Below are 9,269 nucleotides of genomic sequence, written 5' to 3'. Positions count from 1 at the left end.
TTATTTCTTTTTTAAAAATTGTGACTCCATTAAAATGTTTTTATGCTTATTGTTATTCTTAATAGTTTTGTCTTTTAATTTTCACACTACAGTTAAATTGATTTATGTGCTATCATACAGTATTATGATATTCTGTATTTGTCTATATATTTACCTTTACCAGTGAGATTTGTACTTTCACATGCTGTTGTGTTCATATTTAGTGTTTATGCATTTCAACTTGAAGAACTACGTTAAGCACTTCTTGTAAGGCAGGTCTAGTGGTGAAATACTCCCTCATTTTTTGTCTATCTTGTCAAGTCTTTATCTCTCCTCTTTTAAAGAGCAGTTTTGCCAGGTTAGTATTCTTGGTTGGAATTTTTTTTCTTTCAGTATTTTGAATATGTCATCCCCTTCTCCCCTGGCCTGCAAAATTTCTGCTAGGGTATCCACTTATAGTTTTATGGGACTTCCCTTGTATGTGATGAGTCACTCATCTCTTGCTGCTTTCAAAACTGACTCTTTGTCTTTGACTTTAACAATTACTTATAACGTGTCTTGGTGTAGAACTCTTTGGGTTTATCTATTTGGTGACTTTTGGACTTCATGAATTCCATTTCTCTCTCCAAATTTGGGATGTTTCCTGCCATCATTTTTTTAAATAGAATTTCTGCCCTTTTCTCTCTCTCCTCTCCTTCTGAGACTCCCATAATATGAGTGTTGTTTCACTTGATGTTGTTCCATAGTCCTATAGGCTTTTTTGACTCTTTTTAGTTCTTTTCTCTTTTTGTCCCTCTGACTGGATAATTTCCAATGACTTGTCTTCAAGTTCACTAATTCTTTCTTCTGTTTGATTGAGTGTGCTTTTGAAGCTTTCTATTGAAATTTTCAGTGTAGTCATTGTATTCTTCAGCTCTAAGATTTCTGTTTGTTTTTTTCTTATGGTTTCTATTTCTTTGTTGAACTTCTCATTTTGTTTATATATCATTTTCCAAATTTTATTCAGTTGTCTATTTGTGTTCTCTTTTAGTCCCCTGAGCTTCTTTGAGACAATTATTTTGAGTTCTTTACCAGCCTGTTTATAGATCTCCCTTTCTTTAAGCTTGGTTATTATGGCTTTACTGGTGTCCTTTGGTAGTGCTATATTTCCCTGATTCTTTGGGATCCTCATATCCTTGTGTTGGTGTCTGCACATTTGAGGAAGCAGACACCAATTCCAGTTTTTACAGCTTGGCTTAGGAAGGAAAAGTTCTTCATCAGTCAGCCCAGCCTGGGATCCTGGCCAGGCCAGCTCTTGACATTCATGTTCTGAGGTTGGGTGGGGATGCTGGCTGTGCTTTGCAGTCTCAGGGGCCGTTGGATGGGCTTCACATTCAGGTAGAGCCACTAACTGGGCTCCCCTGTCAGATGGTGATCTTAGCTGGGCTCCCAGGTTAAGTGGGGTTCCTGGATAGGCTCAGTGGTTTGGCAGGGCTATTGGCTGGACTCTGCTGTTCAGTGGGGCTGCCTGCTGGGCTCTCTGCCTGGGCAGGGCTGCTTTCTGGGCTGCACAGTTGGGTGGGCTGCTGGCTCAGCTGCTGGCAGAGGTGCTGGTTCAGCCCTGTGGTTGGATGGTGCTGCAGGCTGGGCTCCCTGATTGAGTGGGGCTGGTTGGAGGGCTCCTTGTTCTAGCAATGCTGCTGACAAGGGCCCTGGTTGGGCAAGGCTGCTGGGCAGGGCTCCTGCCAAGATCTGCAGCACCCGTTTCTGTGAGCCCATGTTTCTGTTCCCTGTTCCTAGAAGCCCCCAGGTGGTCTACTAATGCCAATTTCCCAAGTGATTCATGTGAGGTGAGAGAGAAGTAGGCCTCTCAGACAGTTTCTCTAAACACTGGGGAAGTTGGATATATGTCTTATTCTCTCTTTCCTCCACTGGAGAAATCATGGGTGACAGAGATCTTTCTCAGTGCAGTGCTGTGCCAGCTTAAGGGAGTGGAGACATGGACAAAGTGAAACCTTTACTCTCACCCTTCTTGATGTGTTTTTTCTTGTTTTTTATGCTTCACCAGTGTGCTAAAACCTTAACCCTGATGTCTGGGATTCTCAGAAAGACATTTTTACTTGTGTATATGGGCTAAATTTCTTTTTCTTTGGGTGAACTAGGGCCAGGGATCTCCTACTCTGCCATCTTGTTGATGTCACTCTAGATTAACCTTCAGTCTTAAAGTGAATATCTATGCTGATAATAAATATGTGTTTGTCGTCTGTTATGCAACCAGCCAACTTTGGAAGAATAGAGGCTTTCAAACATTGGGAGGAACTAAAATATTAAATGGGAAATGAATTACTGATTTACTAGAGTCATTGAAAATTCTCTAACAGATTTATATTATTTATTGTAGAACTCATCTTGGAAAACAAAATAAAATATCTAAAAGAAGAAGGACTGGAGAAGTTAAATGTCTATTACTCCTCTCCAGGAAATCCTATTTATAATTTCAGAAATATCTAACTCTCTACGAATTAGAAAATTAGAAATCAAGGGAAGCTAAGAACAACACCATAGGAAAATGGAAATTACATGACGGGATTTTTTTCTTTACTTCAACTGTGTGCTTGGGTGGCTCTTTCATGTCACCAACAAACTCATTCAGACAGAAGGAATACACTGAAAATTTTGAAATCTATAACAGTTGTATAGAATTAAGTAATTTAGGAAATAATACAGAGATGTGCTGTTTGTCAGAAAAATTCTTTAGAGAGAACACCTAAGATAAATCAAGGAAGCCCTTTAAAGCTCTGAGATGTGGTGGCAAATGGTCTTTATTGAGCTTCCACCTTTAGAAGGTATTAAATATTTTTAGTAATGTATATGATGTCTAGGTTGCCAGACATGTTTTCATTGGCTAAAGCTGATGCTCAGCGATTAACACCTTACTAAATTATATCATCTCAACTTTTGGAATTTCTAAACATCTAGAATCCAATGAGGTAAGTCATTTTATGTCTGTGGTAATTCAGGAGCTTTGTAATGTCCTACAAATACTCAAAATTTGCCTACTTTTTGTTATCTCCAGTCTTATGTACAAGTAAAATAAATGAATCATATCCTAAAAAAAATATTTGGCCAAATTATATCAAGCCACTGGCTTACAGTGGCCCAACACCTTACCATTGGTTTTATTAAAAATAAGGTTAACTCCCACTAGTAAGTATGGTATTTCTCCCTTTGAGTTTGGAAGATCTATGAGTTTAGGGCTTAAGTCTAACCCAGTATCTGATACGATATAAAAACAGTCATAATCCAATATAATACTTATAGAGTTTTGGGGTTCCCCTGGGCTAATTTTGCCATGATGTGGTCAGATGCTGGAAAAATTCCCCCAAGGAGGTGTGTCATCAATATTGAACAGGACACCTGGTCTATATTAAAGTGTTCCAACGACAGATTGATGGTTATTATTCTAGACAGAGCCCTACCAGGTGTTATTGATAACTCAGACTACCATCAAGATGAAGGAGAAACCCCAGTAGATGCATGCTTCACATGTGAGATCAACACCTATGACTGAGTGGGCTATAATTCCCATTTAGGACCTTAAGGTTAAATTCTCTAGATAGTAATTTCCAATAATTTGCAAGCTGAATAGAAAGCTTCTCTAATGGACAGACAGCAGGAGAGATAGACTATTTTGTTACTTTCTTCTTAATTATCTTGACCACTATAATTTTGATACTTATTCTATTTCATATCAATTGAACATGAAGCTTATAGTATTAGTACTTCTTCTTTTAAAAATGAGTATCTCAACCTCAAGAAATTTTGAATTGGTTACAATTGTCCTGAATATGGGGCAAGGGTTCAAGAAACCCTGATTTTTGTCATAATACTTCAGACCCACCAATTGAATGGTTTAAATTTAGAAGAAATGGAAAATTTCAAGTCCCACAGACTGATCAATATCACCCAAATAAAAGAATCTTAAATATCACCCTTTGTGTTACTGAATATACTGATGGGAAGAAATTTTTAACCAGTCAGACTGAATACAATTATATTCAAATGTAAAGTCTCTGAACAATAACACAAAACTCCAACTGTTCTCTTACATAGAACCACTGGAGTCATCTTTAGCAATTGGAGTCCACTTTAACAAAACTGACATGGATGTACAGATGAGGAAGAAATATCCCAGCCCAAATGATGGTTAGTTTCTTCAAAAATTCTAAAATACATCAGACCATAAAAATGAGCCTACCCTATTTAGAACTTGGCAACCTCCAGTCCCCGTACTTATGGTTTCTAGGATTATTAAATGGACTATATCTTTAAATATTACTACTGCTAATATGAATCAATTCAATTCTACTTGTGTGCAATAGACTTTACCATTATGAAAAGTTTTTATCTAGGGATGAAAATGGTGCCATGATCATACTAAAATGAATTTATTAAATACCATATTTATAGGTAAATAGAAACTGGGACTACAACTGCAGACTCTGTTGATAAAGACATACTGACAAACATACTTAGTGACTTGGGATAACTGCAGAAACATGTAATTCAGATGCAAACAGAACGCAATCAAAATCTAATTCAAGATATAGCAATAGAGAAAAATGAAAATGGAATTGGGTAAGAATTTGGAATTGGACATCTGGGAATGAAATCCTGCTGCAAAAAATATAGCTAAAGAATTTTCACAAGCCTTCACCTGTATAACTGAAAAACAACTAATTATTCAACAACAATGATATATTCCTGCTAGTAATAAACTACAAGATTGTACCTACTTAGGGAAACAATTAGATGTTGAGCATGTTGCTATCTATGGAGAGATTAAATGATATTGTAAAATGATTAATAATATTATACATAGAAGAGCTAAAATTTGGTGATTGCAGATTGAAACTTCTGAAAACCAAACTAATAAAATTAATTTCACTGAAGGACATTAGTTTTCTCTTATGCATATGTGAAACTAATATGTTAGATAGGTGCCTGTCCTTCAAGAAATATAGACTTGAATTGAGACAATGGAACCTTGAGAAAACTTGTGTAGCTGAACCAATCTATGTGTTTATAAGTGAAGAACCAATGCTCATCTATTAAGCTTTGTTTAAATGGTCTATAATTCCTAATAGTGTTGCGCATTTGGGTTCTATCCTTAGCTCTTTTTCTCTCTTTGTGTCTTACAGTTAGATGTACTGCGAAGGGTTACACCTTTTCATTGATAAGAGGTGAATGGCATCCTTTGGTCACAGATTCATTCCAAATAGATCACTGGACTAGTGAAGATTCACTGCAAAGCAGTTAGGTTTACTCATTTAGTCAGACTGAATATTGGTATGGGGTATTCTTATTGAATGACTGGTCTACTTGATGTGATCTTATGATAAAATCTTTGCTGATTACTTGAATTTGATATGATTGATAGTTAAGGAAATTTTGATTCATTGGTATCCAGATCAATTAATGTTCAATACTCATCTGGGTCTCTATACATGACTAGACCAATACCTCTATAACTTTAAATAGGATCCTAATAGTGTCATGCTGCTTTATAGTCACTGAAGAACTTTCAATAAATAAAGGATCATGCCAACAAAGATGAAAATATGAGATTCAGTAATTTTTTGTTCCTATTAAACCTAAATTGATTATATTAATGAGGAAACTCATATGTGAATTTCAGCTCCCGAATATCATGTTAATGCATTATTTTCAGTATAGTGAAGTGTATGCTATGAAAAATGGAAGCTGCCTGGAAATGAATACTGTTCTCAGTGGCCTGATACTTGATTTGTAAATCCTGAGTTTTCTGTGGCTTCAGGTGTGTCACTTTAGGGGAGTTCATATGTGATGGACCACGCCAAATGTTACTGGTATGGCATCCTTTGATATATAGACAAAGGATGACAAATGGGATGCTCTTGTGTTTGTCTGATACCATGTGAATGATTCTCCAAAGAAACCTGTATTCTGTGTCATTTTTGTGTAGGGTGATCAATAGTCTATAACCTCCATAATAGATCATTTTTTTGAGTATTGACCATATTGCTCCATTAAAGATGCATGCAAGAGCCATACTCCATGAGAGACAATTCCATGTTTTAATACCTGTCCTACTCCTGTGCGCCTAGATAATGACTACAGACGAAGAGCACAGTTGGGCCTGCAGCTTTGGGGAATTAAAGTGAGTGAGATGCCTAGCACTAAATATGTTAAAGCTCTTGTCCAAATTAGTACCATAATTGCCTGGTAAGCATATTCAAGTCCAAGTGTATGTATATGTGGGGATGCCACGGCTTGGGTCAATGCTGAGACATCATTGTCTTGAAGAGAGATGATGACCTGAAAATCATGATCAATAGGATTATGATGAAGATACACCTAGGTGACAATCTGGATCAGTATGTTGGGAAATATTATTTTTTTCTAGACATTTTATTTTGGCCTTGAGACAAGAAAACCTTAAAAGAAACTCATGTGAACAATCCTGTCTATGTGCTCAAAAGTAAAAAACAAATGGTCATCCTATAAGAGATTTATAATCTTAATATTAGGGCATGTTCAGAGCTCAGTCCTTCACTGTTTTTCTCTCAGTGTGTCTTTGAGTAAGACATTCAATTAAGGCTTGCAACACTGCGTTGGTAATAGATGTCTGGGTTCCTTTGGTCGCTGATACATTCCAAACAGATGATTGACTGGGGAAGATACACCCCTAGGGCAAATAGGTTTACGCAGAAGGTAACATGCATAGGGATATGGAATTTTCTTCTGAATGAGTGACTGACCTACATGATGTGATTTTACAACAAAATCTTTCATTTGAATGTGAAGTTTATAATACTGAAGTTGAGAAAAATTGATTCACTGGTTCCTGGTACAATGTTTGATATTCATTTATTTCTACATACATGATAAGATCAACATTTCTATAATTTTAGAGGATTCTAACTGCTTTGGGCTACTTTGAGGTCTGTGAAGAATTTTTCCATATCTGAAGGTACCTGCCTTTGAAAAGGAGATTTGAGGTTCAGTAGTTGTACTGGTTACAGGACTAAAATTTGAAACTTAAAACTCAGTATATTCATGAAGAAACATATATCAGAATTCCAGGTCCCACTGTGGATCCGTTATTTCATATAATAAAGAATATGCTATGAATGATGCTAGAAGTCCCAATTTCCACTTTGAATTGCTTAGTGTCACCAAATCAGCAATATGAATGCTTCTTCTCAATGAGTGAATGAATTACTTGAACTTATGCTCATGAGAAAAACACTACTTATTACAGAAATTTCGTTGAATTGATATGAGAATTTTCTGAGCTATGGTTCCCACTCCATGGTGTGATTTTCTTAGATTTAAATACACAAGTAGACATATTTACACTGATTGCTGTATTTTTCCTTTGTTCTGTTTTTGTTGATTATGAGACATTGAAGAGGACTCACAACATAGTACGATGGCTTACTGGTCTCAATTTGAAAAATCACATATATTTTGAGAGAATTCATAAAAATGATCACAATTTTAAGTGCCCTAATATCTGACTTATAGACCCAGAGATTCGTGGGGCTTAGAGTACAATTTTACGCAAGTTTATGTGCAATTAACCATTGCAAAATTCCTGAAAAGACTTTCACTGGACAGAACCAGATTGACCAATAACATGTTCTCATGTTGGCAGATACCACCCAGTGTTTATAAAAGGACAAGAAATCTGTATACATTATTCTTCTGTTTGGTGAATGAAAACTAAACAGACATTATAAAAAGTAAATTTTGAAAAAATAATTACATTAATTTCTTAAATAAGAGCATAGGTGGGCAAAAAGTTAAAGAGTTGTAGTAAGACATTTTGAAAGCTGTCTTACCCTTGAGCACCCAGATAACAATTCCAAGAAGAACCCTGTTTGGATGCAGCCACTGGGACAATCTATGTCAGTCAAGTGGCCATGAAGGTATAAAGAAACATAAGTTGACCTTGGCATTAAAAATTACACATAAACTCTGATAAATATATTCAGATGCAAGTGTAAGAATGTATGGAGAGAACCTTGGTTGGGTAAATGATGAGAAATAATATGGACTTAAAGAGAGATGATGACTTAAAGGACTACCATGAGGCCAAATGAAGTGGAGAAATTGGGAGCCAGACAGAAGGATCCTGATTCTTTTATACGAAAATGGGAAAGAGCCTCAACAATGCATTGACATTTAAAAGTGGGCAATAAGCCAACCCCAGTGTTCCTTCTATGACCCAATGTTTACAAAGAGAAGGAAAGAGCAGTAGGAGACTCTCGATTGGACAGCACACATCCTTGAGTGTTTTTACCAGGCAGGAAGCCTGTGTGCAACCATCCTTCTGAATGGGATCAAAAAAGGCTGAGCCTTCCCATGAGCTTGATTGAATTTTATTCCCTTAGTCATTCATGTATGTTTCGTTGTGTCTATGTGCATCTATACATTTAGGTTAATAGGCATTTATGCGTGTATTTCTGTATTGGTATGTGTTTCTGGAAGGATTTCTGTATTTATGGATGGAATCATCATTGGATGCATTCAGCAGTACCATGTAGGAGCCACAAGTGCAAAGTGATGGACTAGGTCAGTTTTTTTTTTTTTGTGGGGAAGATCAGCTCTGTGCTAACATCTACCAATCCTCCTCTTTTTTTGCTGAGGAAGACTGGCCCTGGGCTAACATCTGTGCCCATCGTCCTCCACATTATATGGGACGCCGCCACAGCATGGCTTGCCAAGTGGTGCATCAGTGCACGGCCGGGATCCGAACCGACAAGCACAGGGCCGCAGCAGCAGGGCGCGCGTGCCTAACGGCTGGCGCCACCAGGCTGGCAGCCTGGACTAGGTCGTTTTGAAAGCTGTCATACTCCTCTACTGAGACAAGATACACAGAAAAGGATCCCCATTTGTGATAATGCTCCCAGGACAATCTCGGTCAGCCATTGTATAGCACCTGGACTATGCAGAAACTCATGTCCGTCTTGATACCCTAGTTTCTGGAAAGCTTGTCTGGTAAGCATCCATATGCAAATGAGGAGATGCAGGGGAGTATACTGGTTGGGTCAATGATGAGAACTCACATTGTCTTGAAGAGAGATGATGACCTCAAAATCATGCTCAATAGGATTACGCTGAGGCCCAATGAAGTTGAGAATTTGGGGGTCGGATGTGGGGGATCCTGATTTCCCTTCTAAAGTAATGGGATTGGGTCTTGAGGCCACCAGTCCCTTGAGGAAATCTTGTGTGGCTCTACCCTGTCTATGGGATTCCCCGAGGCC

General features: G+C 37.5%; 2 non-coding genes across 2 annotated transcripts; both read left to right on the top strand.

Annotated features, from left to right (window-relative positions):
• Nucleotides 1-6,272: 6,272 nt before the first annotated feature.
• Nucleotides 6,273-6,352, top strand: LOC147917619 (small nucleolar RNA SNORD115). The gene has a single exon (XR_015551765.1). It is a non-coding gene; the product is annotated as a small nucleolar RNA SNORD115 (small nucleolar RNA).
• Nucleotides 6,353-9,050: 2,698 nt separating this feature from the next.
• On the top strand, nucleotides 9,051-9,131 carry LOC147917618 (small nucleolar RNA SNORD115). Its single transcript, XR_015551762.1, has one exon. It is a non-coding gene; the product is annotated as a small nucleolar RNA SNORD115 (small nucleolar RNA).
• Nucleotides 9,132-9,269: the final 138 nt, after the last annotated feature.

The sequence above is a fragment of the Ceratotherium simum genome, chromosome 3, assembly GCF_057802395.1.
Source record: "Ceratotherium simum simum isolate JZ-2026a chromosome 3, ASM5780239v1, whole genome shotgun sequence".
Classification (NCBI taxonomy): domain Eukaryota; kingdom Metazoa; phylum Chordata; class Mammalia; order Perissodactyla; family Rhinocerotidae; genus Ceratotherium; species Ceratotherium simum.
The sequence above is the reverse complement of the archived record's forward strand: the minus strand, read 5'-3'. Positions and strand labels throughout refer to the sequence as shown.